Genomic DNA, 13,842 nt, shown 5'->3' with positions numbered 1-13,842 from the left:
TTACTACCTCCTTCTCTTCTCCTGTTAATGAACCTCGTAATTTTAATAGTATCTGTGCAGCTACCCACTCATCATGTCCTATTTCCGCAGTTTGTTCTTCTCCAGTCCTCCCCTCCCCTGCGGGCATCTTCCTATGAGCCACATATGGTGGAGGGCTGTATGCCGGGTTCGAGTACCCCTCAGCCGCCCTTAACTATCCTCTTTCTATTTCTCCTAATTCTCTTAAAGGGTACAACCCCCCTCCCTCTGTTTTCACTACCTTTGCTAGGGGTATATTGTTGCTCGGTTCCTTTTTTATTTCATTTTCATTTGATTTATTATTCTTTTCTCCTCCCTCTTGTCCGTTCCCCGTGTTCTCTGGGTCTTCAATCCCCTTTTTCCCATTCTCTCCTTCCTCCTTAATCTCTTTTCCTTCCGGTATTTCCCCCACAGTGAACATTCCATTTGGTCCTGGTCGGGACCCTTGGAACATCCTCCATAAGTTAAACACCTCCACGTGGTTTGTCAACTTCTTCCCTTTGTATGTATTATGCAGATGGTTTAATAGTGAATGTTGGGCATATGGATCGAAGCTACCATTAGGCGGCCATGGTGTTATCATTTTGTTGTCCGTCCCCTGTGTCCATTCTATGCTATACTTGATCAGTTTCTCCCTATGGGGTGACAGTGTTGTACATATGTGTTGTAGTGGGGTAGTGAGGGTGTTCCCCCACCCTCCCGATCCTGTCCCGTATGACATAGTAGCGCTTCACTTGTTATCCTTCCCCTATTTGGTAGCTATTATCTTACTAACACTTACAATACACAGCCTTATACCTTTACCTGGTCCCGTAAGTTTGGGGACTTGCGATAGTCCGCTAAGGAAAAGTATTAAAATATAGTATTTACATTTGTATATTTTCTTCTTTCTTTCTTCCTTTACACAGCACCCTTACGGCCCCCTGTGGCCGAGGCGCGCGTAGCCCCCTGCGGCTGCGTACCCCTTGTGACGTTCTTATACAGTCGTCCTATTTTCATTTGCTCCTCCTCCTTCTTCTACACTTGCCGTGGCCGGCGTTCTCCGTGCGCAGCCACGTCCCCCGTTTCGCCTTTCCCCGATCAACTCATTACCGTTTATCTCCGTTTCCACTCCCTTACCACAGTTCTCTTCCCCACCACTCTCAGAAAGAAAAATGCCTTGTGCTCGGGATATCCTATGAAAGGCCCTACTGGTGACGTCACCGATCGCTTCAAACTACTGGTAAGTTCTTTATATATTCTTTAAGTCCAAAATACACTTGCAATCTACCCCCGTTAACCTCACAGCTGTCTTCCTGTCACTCCTGGAACAAGGTAATCAATAATATAATCGGACTGCGCACGCTGCGTCGCCTCGCGTGTGATACGCCCCTCGACAGGAGGGCTTAACCAGCCAATTATCTTCCGTATTGGGCAACTAACTAGCTACCGCCTACAGGGAAACATCATCTACCTATCGAGTTTCTTGCTCGAACAATAGGGATCCTCATCTACTCATTGATCAATAAATGCCAACTCGTAGGAAACCACACACACACACCCTTACACGTAGTCGCGACCTAGGCCAATCAGTGTCTACGAGCGGCCGCACGTGATGTCTTCGTGCTCCGCCCCCCTCTCTCGCGTAACGTAGCCGACTGCTCTCGCACTCGTTCGGCTACCATTCATTTCATTGCCTACACTAAATTGTCAAACCTTCGCCGCGCACCTGTGCAAAACCTCCCACCTCCCGTATTTAATTCCTCCCCCCTCACAATTTCACATTGCTTGTTGTGCGTGGCATGCTCACCAAGTTCTCTTGATGCGGGGCCGCTCGACTGCATGCACCCCTCCAAGCGGCTCGCCACCTCCCCTCGTCTGGACCACGTCTGGACAATCGCCAACCGCGGGCGGGATACTTCTCAACCGGCTCCCGAAGGCCAATATCCGGATTGCGCTGTCCGGTCTTCTCGCAGTTCCGCGATGGTCCTGTAGTCCTCAGAAGGGGGCAACGGCAGAGGGGGCTGTGCCGCCGGGCCTCCTCGCAACGGGAGTACCTGGAAAAAAATAAAAATAAAAAAGCAGATCTTAAACAGATCTCAGCAGTGCCTCCAACTTGTCGGGGGGAAATTCTGCCGGGGTCGGCCGGGCCGTCCGCAGACCTCCGGGCAGGGAGGCCCCAACTCCTCCCGTATATCCCAAAAGAGATAGAGTATGAGACACACGCAAGAAGCAAGGTGACTCTGCTGTTTATTAGACAAAACGGCAGGGATGGGTCAAGGAGCGTATGCGTCCGTCCTGACACACACACAATCGTGGGGCTCGCAGGCCCTTTTTACCTTAGTATGACGCGCTACTTGCGTCACCTTGGAAAGTTTAGCAAAAAACCTATTTCCACTCTGGATTGGTTACTCGAGTGGTAGGGTTAGTATAGCACACATATAGAGAACGGTGTTAGTGGTTGAGGGTTAGTCAGGTGGTATACCTGGGCTGTCCCTTCAATTTGATACATGAAAATTGTTACATGAAGACCTCTGAGGATTGGTCAATGTTAATGGCGTCAGTGATGAGAACCCCATGTTCTGATTGGTCCGCTCGCGAGCCTCCCAGTCTGGGACTATCGCTGTTCCCAGCTCGCGGTGCACCTGTCATTTGCAACAATGTTTTACTATGGGTTGGTATAAACAATGTGAGGATTCATTCATATGTTGGGAGGTCGGCTACTCCCACTGCTGCAGATGTCCAATGAGTCTTTTAATTGTATCTGCCTGTGTCTTGAAACGTGGGATTCAGGCGTCTCCTTCCTCCTGGGCTTGGCATCCCGTCAAGTTTGGTTTTGTCACGTGAGGTGGAACCGTGTTTGAGGCAAAATTCAACACAATTAATATTGTTTTTCCTACTGTGTGCCTGGTTTATCTTGCAGGTGCGACCTTGGCGTCGGCTTGCGGCGTGGGAGATTGCAACATCGTGCCCTTGGCGGTGTGCTTTCGCTGGGCTCATTTTGCAGGGTCAGCAACCCAGTTCTTGCTCATTCAATGTTCATGGAAGCTTTTGCTTGCGGCCTACTTGGGCCTGGTGTATAGGTGGAACCGTTTGATGCAGAGCGCTTTAGGTTACGGTATCATATTGCTCTATCCTCAGTATCGTGTCTCCGTTATATTCTTCATTATGGTACATGGTTCTTAGAAGAAGCGTGAGCAAGCCTTTTTAGATAAGTTCATTATGCGTCTTGCGTTTCTGCATTTTGAGAGCCTATGTGGAAAATAATAAAGATGCACGTCCGTGGGTATGTCTGTCGCCTACGTCATAGCACTGAGTATATTCTTCGTGTGGATTGGTGTGGGAGTGTCCAGTGTGCATGTTTGCACAGGTGTGCTGACCGTTGGCTAGGTCGTCATGGCATCTCTAACGACGTGTAGGTTTAGTCGAGTTGATCCGTGCCGCAGGTGTCGGCATGGACAGGGCGGGCTGCTGGGCAGGTAGGTGGGCACATCCGTATGTTCCTGTCCCAGGGTATTTGGTCATCTGGTAGATAGGCAAACTCCTCTCGTGGCGGGTGTCTAGGCCGTGATCCTCTAGGCCAAGCGCGAGACGGGAAGGGCGGGAGCCTGTTCTTCCATTCTCCCACTTCAGGTCACATATTGTGGGTGCTTTGTGATGTGCCTCTGTTGCTTCATCATACTTGAGCTCTCATGGTCAAGACTAAGAGCAGAACCGTTACCATCATCATCACTGGAGTGCATCATTGATTCCTTCTTTTTCTCTTTTAGCAGAGCCCGCCAGGGTCCAAAGAGAATCACTAGCATTGTTGACTGCATGGGCAGAATGGATGCCCTCTGCCTTTTCCTCACTTTCACGATATTTCCCACCTTCATCTGAAGAAATGTCCTCGATAGAAATTATTACTGGAGATTTTTGCTTGGTCAGGGCATTACAGCTACACCTTTTTTCCATAGTGTTGACATCATATGATGCCTTTGGTGCAGCAAAACTTTCTTGTTATTCATTACCGTGCCTGGCACTAGTGGTTGAACCAGGCACACCTTTAGGCAACTCCGGGGTTAGACTACTTCTGAAGAACTCTTATTGTTTGATCACACACTAAGCTTGTTTGCTTTTAAGTAGGGACTTTCTTGCCTGCACCTACATTTTTGTGTCCTTTTTCCCCTTAGGCTTCTCATGGCTTCCCCTAGGCTTCTCGTGACTGCTCATGGGTTCTCATGACATTGGATATGAGGTATTGGTCAACCTTCTTGAATGAAAGATACATATGCATGTGCCTGCACTATGAGGTAGTCAGGAATCATTAGGAAAAATACAGATTTTGAGGAAAATATTCACACTATATATTTGTGTATACATATACCTTATGTGCCTGTGTTCAGATATGACTGGCTGCTAGACCTGGCTGGGATAAAGGTTGTGGGAAGTAAAGGTTGTGGGAAGGCTGATTTTGGAAACTGCACTTTACATTTTCCCAAATTGCATGTTACTCTTTTGCTCTTTTGTTTTTTGTTTTGCTACTTTCTCTTAGATTCACAAAAAGTAACCATGAATACAGAAAAAGAAAAAATAAACAATTAGTAACAACTAATTAAAAATCAAATACAAATACAAATTAAAATAATAATAATCTACAATAAATTATAATGAAGATTACAAATACAAAATGTCAATCAGATGAACAATGTAAATTTAATACAAAGAGAACATTATTATTATCCAGAATTAATAACCATGACACACAAAAGTGACTGAACAAATAACAGAACAGAAAAGAGCCCTTATTTCCATAAATAGAAAATTGGATTTACCCAGTACCCCAATAGAGAAAGAGGTGTCACAGCTCTTTAATCCTGCACCCAGACCCTGATGCTGGCCTGAATGAGTGCATAAGTAATAGTTGGAAACACATCAATGTTAGGATGAGTGTTATGAAAAATTAAATGAGCACCAAGCCACCACCTTCAACATATGTGTGTTTTTTTCAGTTATAATGCTCCCTTCATTAACTAACACACACATATCAATGGAATTATTTCCCAGAGAGAGGGGGAGTGCAAGTGAAAAAGAGAGGGGGAGAGACAGAGAGAGCAAAGCAAGAGAGAGAGAGAGAGAGAGACAGAGAGAGAGAGAGAGAGAGAGAGAGAGAGAGAGAGAGAGAGAGAGAGAGAGAGAGAGAGAGAGAGAGAGAATTAGATATACCTCTGGAAGACAGAGTACATACAGCTGGTAGTTTTATACATCTTTTGGACACGTTTGCATAGTAAAAATAAGTAAATGGCTAACATTTTTTCTTTCCTTGACATGATTCAAAAAGTCTTTACAACAAATATTATAATTTGAATTCCCGGTTTTAATATATGCAATTCGCCACTTTTCAATCTGTATTTATCCATATTTATTTTTTGGAATAATTGTATTGGTATTCAAACACATTTATGTTTTCTTCTGTTACAAACAATAAGCTGCAACAGGGACACCTATGGAGCTGTGAAACTGAAAATCAAGAATGTCAGTGTGCACATCTGCACTGCAAATGTCCGCATTTGAAACATGTTCGATAGATCTGATTGCACACTTACATGGCAATTAATGGAGCTAGGCTCCAACAGATCCAATAAACAGCCTTCACTTACAAAAGAATCAACACACACGCACATACACAACTAACATTCTGGACTAAAATGGAGCTCAGACAGTGTACATCAACCAAAGTTAATTTTTCACATACATGCCTGCTACTTTTCATATGTGCTTTTCTCAGCCGAAACACATGAGCCATATACATATCTTAAACATGAAATCGTCCACTTGTTTCACACTCCATGCTGCCATGCTTTACAGCCAGTGAACCTTAGTGCATGATTTTCAGAATGGTGAGCCAAGCCATTTTTTTTAAATAGGTCAAAACGACGTGAAACATATTTTGCCGTATAGGCGCATTGCAAATTACCAATACATACATACATACATGACAAATACATATTCATTTATGTCTGTATTTAACAGAAAAATGAAAGCCTGTAATGCTTAATTATGATATGCTTAATTGTTATACAACTTTCAACAATTGGTATGCGATTGGTATATAATCTCATACTTTTATTTATATACTTCTACACCCATCTTAAATGGGAAACACCGGTCCTGGCAGTGGCTAACCTACTAGCACACTGAACAGATAACATGGCTGCCCAAAAAAATAGGCTTCCACTTCCCGAAACTTGCACTTAATGCTCCATTTGCCCGTTTCCCCTCCTGACCCACCCTGAGCCTTGGGCGTGGCCTGTCATTACTCTCTCCCGCTCCCTCATCTGTTGTGCTGTGTGTGCTATGCACTGAGCACTCACAAGCAAATCAGATATTGAAAAGACAAGATGACACTAAATGAACAGGTTTGTGGCCCATGCCTTCGTCATTCCACCATGGATCCATTCAAATAAAAAGTAAACATGTTTTTATCAAAAAGTGTATTTGTTCAAAAATATGTATTTCGTATTTACCAGTGTTTAGTAAAATGTAAGGATTTTAGAGCAGACCAAATGATCATTTAGTCTCACAGCTTAGTCAATCATCACCACCGGGGCATTGGACTCATTATATTATCTTTTCTATGGACTAAAAGGCTAGACTTCTCATCTCTTGTCATGCTTTTGATCTGTAATAATTGGTCTGCAAAAAATAATGTTGTACCAATAGTGTTTCCCATTAGTATTTCCCTACACTTCCTTACGTGGTGCGATTAGTACTTGCCTTAGCATAATTTGTTTTTCCATTATAGCTGTTTCTGGAGATGAAAGAATTGTGGGGCCATATGCCATGTATTTCTCAACAGGAGAATGAAAACAAATTCCTGAAGCAGCTTCTTTGTCACCCCTGTAGTGTGCGTTCTGCACCAGTAGCCCTCAACCTCGGATGAACGTTCCCCAATTGCTTCTTACTTTAGATCGTGAGCCCCTGTGGTCTGACCCATCTATTATCAGACGGCAGTCCTAACATTCAATGACTGGGCTTAGGGAACTAGATGAGACATCTCCAATACAAGCCGACTGTCCGCAAGACATTTAGGGGCCGATTCATGGAACAAACGTGCGCCGAAAATCTACGCGCAAGCAGGCGCAAGCAGGCGCAAGCGGAAAAAAACAGGCGCACGCGCACGCGTGCGATTGATGGAAGTCCTTGCGCGTGTCTTCCTCGGGATGTGCGCCAAACCCGTGCATGGCGCACACCTCACTGCAACATCCCGAAAGACGTGCGCGACGCGCACAGTGAAAGCGCACAACCTCTGCGCATACACTAGAAAGTGGGCGGAACACGGGCCGTAATGCGCGGAATGGGGAACAACTCGCGAAAACAAGGGCGTAACTGGGGATGTACTGCAGGGAAGCAGACGGAACGCCCACACGCACCCGAACCACACGTATTCATGGAATCGAATAGGGCAAAGCCACGCACAGCGAAAGACATGCACAAGCCCAAACACGTCCGCCACACGAAGGCAGGCGGTAGCGTCCGTGCGCATTACAAAAGTGGCAACATACAGCAATAGTGCCTGTGCGAGCATGGTACGCGTATCTCAGGGGTGCGCGGGAAGTTCCACACGCGATTCCATAAGGGTATGTGTATTTCGGGGTGCACGTGAAGTTCCACCTGCGATTCCATCAGGGTACGTGTATTTCGGGGTGCGCGTGAAGTTCCACACGCGATTCCATCAGGGTACGTCTATTTCGGGGTGCGCGTGAAGTTCCACACGCGATATCAGCAGAGTAAGTGTATTTCAGGGTGCAGGGGAAGTCACACACGCGATTCCAGCAGGGTACGTGTATTTCAGGGGTGCGCGGGAATTTCCACACGCGATTGGGCCCGTGCGAGCAGGGTACGCGTATCTCAGGGGTGCGCGGGAAGTTCCACACGCGATTCCATCAGGGTATGTGTATTTCGGGGTGCGCGTGAAGTTCCACACGTGATTCCATCAGGGTACGTGTATTTCGGGGTGCGCGTGAAGTTCCACACGCGATATCAGCAGGGTACGTGTATTTCAGGGTGCAGGGGAAGTTACACACGCGATTCCAGCAGGGTACGTGTGTTTCAGGGGTGCGCGGGAATTTCCATACGCGATTGGGCCCGTGCGAGCAGGGTACGCATATCTCAGGGGTGCGCGGGAAGTTCCACACGCGATCCAATTAGGGTACGTGTATTTCGGGGTGCGCATGAAGTTCCACACGCGATTCCATCAGGGTACGTGTATTTCGGGGTGCGCGTGAAGTTCCACACGCGATTCCATCAGGGTACGTGTATTTCGGGGTGCGCGTGAAGTTCCACACGCGATATCAGCAGGGTACGTGTATTTCAGGGTGCAGGGGAAGTCACACACGCGATTTCTGCAGGGTAGGTGTATTTCGGGGTGCGCGTGAAGTTCCACACGCGATTCCATCGGGGTACGTGTATTTCGGGGTGCGCGGGAAGTTCCACACGCGATATCAGCAGGGTACGTGTATTTCAGGGTGCAGGGGAAGTCACACACGCGATTTCTGCAGGGTACGTGTATTTCAGGGGTGCGCGTGAAGTTCCACACGCGATATCAGCAGGGTACGTGTATTTCGGAGTGCAGGGGAAGTTACACACGCGAAATCAGCAGGGTACGTGTATTCCAGGGGTGCGCGGGAAGTTCCACACGCGATTCCATCAGGGTACGTGTATTTCGGGGTGCGGGGGAAGTTCGACACGTGATTCCATCAGGGTACGTGTATTACAGGGGTGCGCGGGGAGCACCACACGTGAATTGCATGTGTGGGCCCTCCCAGGTGTTCCCTCTACACCCTCCACGGCACCTGCAGGTGGCTCACACCACAGGGGCCTACCCTGCACATGTCCTGCAGGCACCCCATCCACCATGGCCATGCCCCCCAGCCAACCCACATGTCAACTTGCACTACTGCCCACCAATGCATGTCCCCCTGCACCCCCAGCCACCAGGGGCACCAACCACCAGGCCCCCACCCATGTCTCCCACTACCCCCACCCCCCCAGTCACCAGGGGCAGCCTCCACCAGGCCCCCACCCATGTCTCCCACCACCCCCACCCCCAGCCTACCAGGGGCAGCCTCCACCAGGCCCCCACCCATATCTCCCAGCACCCACACCCCCCAGCAGTGCAGGGGCACCCACCACCAGGCCCCCACCCATGTCTCCCAGCACCCCCACCCCCCAGCCACCAGGGGCACCAACCACCAGGCCCCCACCCATGTCTCCCACCACCCCCACCCCCCCAGTCACCAGGGGCAGCCTCCACCAGGCCCCCACCCATGTCTCCCAGCACCCCCACCCCCCAGCCTACCAGGGGCAGCCTCCACCAGGCCCCCACCCATGTCTCCCAGCACCCACACCCCCCAGCAGTGCAGGGGCACCCACCACCAGGCCCCCACCCATGTCTCCCACCACCCCCATCCCCCAGCCACCAGGGGCACCCTCCACCAGGCCCCCACCCATGTCTCCCACCACCCCCACCCCCCCAGTCACCAGGGGCACCCACCACCAGGCCCCCACCCATGTCTCCCACCACCCCACCCCCCAGCCTACCAGGGGCAGCCTCCACCAGGCCCCCACCCATGTCTCCCAGCACCCACACCCCCCAGCAGTGCAGGGGCACCCACCACCAGGCCCACACCCATGTCTCCCACCACCCCCACCCCCCAGCCACCAGGGGCACCCTCCACCAGGTCCCCACCCATGTCTCCCACCACCCCCACCCCCCAGTCACCAGGGGCACCCACCACCAGGCCCCCACCCATGTGTTTCCCACCACCCCCACCCCCCAGCCACCAGGGGCACCAACCACCAGGCCCCCACCCATGTCTCCCACCACCCCCACCCCCCCAGTCACCAGGGGCAGCCTCCACCAGGCCCCCACCCATGTCTCCCACCACCCCCACCCCCCCAGTCACCAGGGGCACCCACCACCAGGCCCCCACCCATGTCTCCCGCCACCCCCCCCCCCAGGCTACCAGGGGCAGCCTCCACCAGGCCCCCACCCATGTCTCCCAGCACCCACACCCCCCAGCAGTGCAGGGGCACCCACCACCAGGCCCCCACCCATGTCTCCCACCACCCCCACCCCCCAGCCACCAGGGGCACCCTCCACCAGGCCCCCACCCATGTCTCCCACCACCCCCACCCCCCCAGTCACCAGGGGCACACACCACCAGGCCCCCACCCATGTCTCCCACCACCCCCACCCCCAGCAGTGCAGGGGCACCCACCACCAGGCCCCCACCCATGTCTCCCACCACCCCCACCCCCCAGCCACCAGGGGCACCAACCACCAGGCCCCCACCCATGTCTCCCACCACCCCCACCCCCCCAGTCACCAGCGGCAGCCTCCACCAGGCCCCCACCCATGTCTCCCAGCACTCCCACCCCCCAGCACTGTGGGGCACCTGCCAGCAGGCCCCCACCCATCTGCAACTCATGTACCCCTGCACCCCCACCACTGTGGGGCACCTGCCAGCAGGCCTCTACCCATGTCCAACTCATGTTCCCCACCACCCCCACCCCCCAGCACTGTGGGGCACCTGCCAGCAGGCCCCCACCCATGTGCAACTCATGTACCCCTGCACCCCCACCCCCCAGCACTGTGGGGCACCTGCCAGCAGGCCCCACCCATGTCCAACTCATGTTCCCCACCACCCCCACCCCCCTGCACTGTGGGGCACCTGCCAGCAGGCCCCCACCCATGTCCAACTCATGTTCCCCACCACCCCCACCCCCCAGCACTGTGGGGCACCTGCCAGCAGGCCCCCACCCATGTCCAACTCATGTTCCCCACCATCCCCACCCCCCAGTCACCAGGGGCAGCCTCCACCAGGCCCCCACCCATGTCTCCCACCACCCCCACCACCCAGCAGTGCAGGGGCACCCACCACCAGGCCCCCACCAATGTCTCCCACCACCCCCACCCCCCATCCACCAGGGGCACCAACCACCAGGCCCCCACCCATGTCTCCCACCACCCCCACCCCCCCATTAACCAGGGGCAGCCTCCACCAGGCCCCCACCCATGTCTCCCACCACCCCCACCCCCCAGCAGTGCAGGGGCACCCACCACCAGGCCCCCACCCATGTCTCCCACCACCCCCACCCCCCAGCCACCAGGGGCACCAACCACCAGGCCCCCACCCATGTCTCCCACCACCCCACCCCCCCAGTCACCAGGGGCACCAACCACCAGGCCCCCACCCATGTCTCCCACCACCCCCACCCCCCCAGTCACCAGGGGCAGCCTCCACCAGGCCCCCACCCATGTCTCCCACCACCCCCACCCCCCCAGTCACCAGGGGCAGCCTCCACCAGGCCCCCACCCATGTCTCCCACCACCCCCACCCCCCCCAGCAGTGCAGGGGCACCCACCACCAGGACCCCACCCATGTCTCCCAGCACCCCCACCCCCCAGCCACAGGGGCACCAACCACCAGGCCCCCACCCATGTCTCCCACCACCCCCACCCCCCAGCAGTGCAGGGGCACCCACCATCAGGCCCCCACCCATGTCTCCCACTACCCCCACCCCCCAGCAGTGCAGGGGCACCCACCACCAGGCCCCCACCCATGTCTCCCACCACCCCCACCCCCCAGCCACCAGGGGCACCAACCACCAGGCTCCCACCCATGTCTCCCACCACCCCCACCCCCCCAGTCACCAGGGGCAGCCTCCACCAGGCCCCCACCCATGTCTCCCACCACCCCCACCCCCCCAGTCACCAGGGGCAGCCTCCACCAGGCCCCCACCCATGTCTCCCACCACCCCCACCCCCCAGCAGTGCAGGGGCACCCACCACCAGGACCCCACCCATATCTCCCAGCACCCCCACCCCCCAGCCACCAGGGGCACCAACCACCAGGCCCCCACCCATGTCTCCCACCACCCCCACCCCCCCAGTCACCAGAGGCAGCCTCCACCAGGCCCCCACCCATGTCTCCCACCACCCCAACCCCCCAGCCACCAGGGGCAGCCTCCACCAGGCCCCCACCCATGTCTCCCAGCACCCCCACCCCCAGCACTGTGGGGCACCTGCCAGCAGGCCCCCACCCATGTCTCCCACCACACCACCCCCCAGCCACCAGGGGCAGCCTCCACCAGGCCCCCACCCATGTCTACCAGCACCCCCACCCCCCAGCACTGTGGGGCACCTGCCAGCAGGCCCCCACCCATGTCTCCCACCACCCCCACCCCCCAGCCACCAGGGGCAGCCTCCGCCAGGCCCCCACCCATGTCTCCCAGCACCCACACCCCCCAGCACTGTGGGGCACCTGCCAGCAGGCCCCCACCCATGTGCAACTCATGTAGCGCTGCACCCCCACCCCCCAGCACTGTGGGGCACCTGCCAGCAGGCCCCCACCCATGTCCAACTCATGTTCCCCACCACCCCCACCCCCTAGCACTGTGGGGCACCTGCCACCAGGCCCCCACCCATGTCCAACTCATGTTCCCCACCACCCCCACCCCCCAGCACTGTGGGGCACCTGCCACCAGGCTCCCACCCATGTCCAACTCATGTTCCCCACCACCCCCACCCCCCAGCACTGTGGGGCACCTGCCAGCAGGCCCCCACCCATGACCAACTCGTGTTCCCCACCACCCCCACCCCCCAGTCACCAGGGGCAGCCTCCACCAGGCCCCCACCCATGTCTCCCACCACCCCCACCGCCCAGCAGTGCAGGGGCACCCACCACCAGGCCCCCACCCATGTCTCCCACCACCCCCACCCCCCCAGCAGTGCAGGGGCACCCACCACCAGGACCCCACCCATATCTCCCAGCACCCCCACCCCCCAGCCACCAGGGGCACCAACCACCAGGCCCCCACCCATGTCTCCCACCACCCCCACCCCCCCAGTCACCAGAGGCAGCCTCCACCAGGCCCCCACCCATGTCTCCCACCACCCCAACCCCCCAGCCACCAGGGGCAGCCTCCACCAGGCCCCCACCCATGTCTCCCAGCACCCCCACCCCCAGCACTGTGGGGCACCTGCCAGCAGGCCCCCACCCATGTCTCCCACCACACCACCCCCCAGCCACCAGGGGCAGCCTCCACCAGGCCCCCACCCATGTCTACCAGCACCCCCACCCCCCAGCACTGTGGGGCACCTGCCAGCAGGCCCCCACCCATGTCTCCCACCACCCCCACCCCCCAGCCACCAGGGGCAGCCTCCGCCAGGCCCCCACCCATGTCTCCCAGCACCCACACCCCCCAGAACTGTGGGACACCTGCCAGCAGGCCCCCACCCATGTGCAACTCATGTAGCGCTGCATACCCACCCCCCAGCACTGTGGGGCACCTGCCAGCAGGCCCCCACCCATGTCCAACTCATGTTCCCCACCACCCCCACCCCCTAGCACTGTGGGGCACCTGCCACCAGGCCCCCACCCATGTCCAACTCATGTTCCCCACCACCCCCACCCCCCAGCACTGTGGGGCACCTGCCACCAGGCTCCCACCCATGTCCAACTCATGTTCCCCACCACCCCCACCCCCCAGCACTGTGGGGCACCTGCCAGCAGGCCCCCACCCATGTCCAACTCGTGTTCCCCACCACCCCCACCCCCCAGTCACCAGGGGCAGCCTCCACCAGGCCCCCACCCATGTCTCCCACCACCCCCACCGCCCAGCAGTGCAGGGGCACCCACCACCAGGGCCCCACCCATGTCTCCCACCACCCCCACCCCCCAGCCACCAGGGGCACCAACCACCAGGCCCCCACCCATGTCTCCCACCACCCCCACCCCCCAGTCACCAGGGGCAGCCTCCACCAGGCCCCCACCCATGTCACCCACCACCCCCAACCCC

The sequence above is a fragment of the Ambystoma mexicanum genome, chromosome 2q (genome assembly GCF_040938575.1).
Source record: "Ambystoma mexicanum isolate Mex_15411 chromosome 2q, UKY_AmexF1_1, whole genome shotgun sequence".
NCBI lineage: Eukaryota > Metazoa > Chordata > Amphibia > Caudata > Ambystomatidae > Ambystoma > Ambystoma mexicanum.
The sequence above is the reverse complement of the archived record's forward strand: the minus strand, read 5'-3'. Positions refer to the sequence as shown.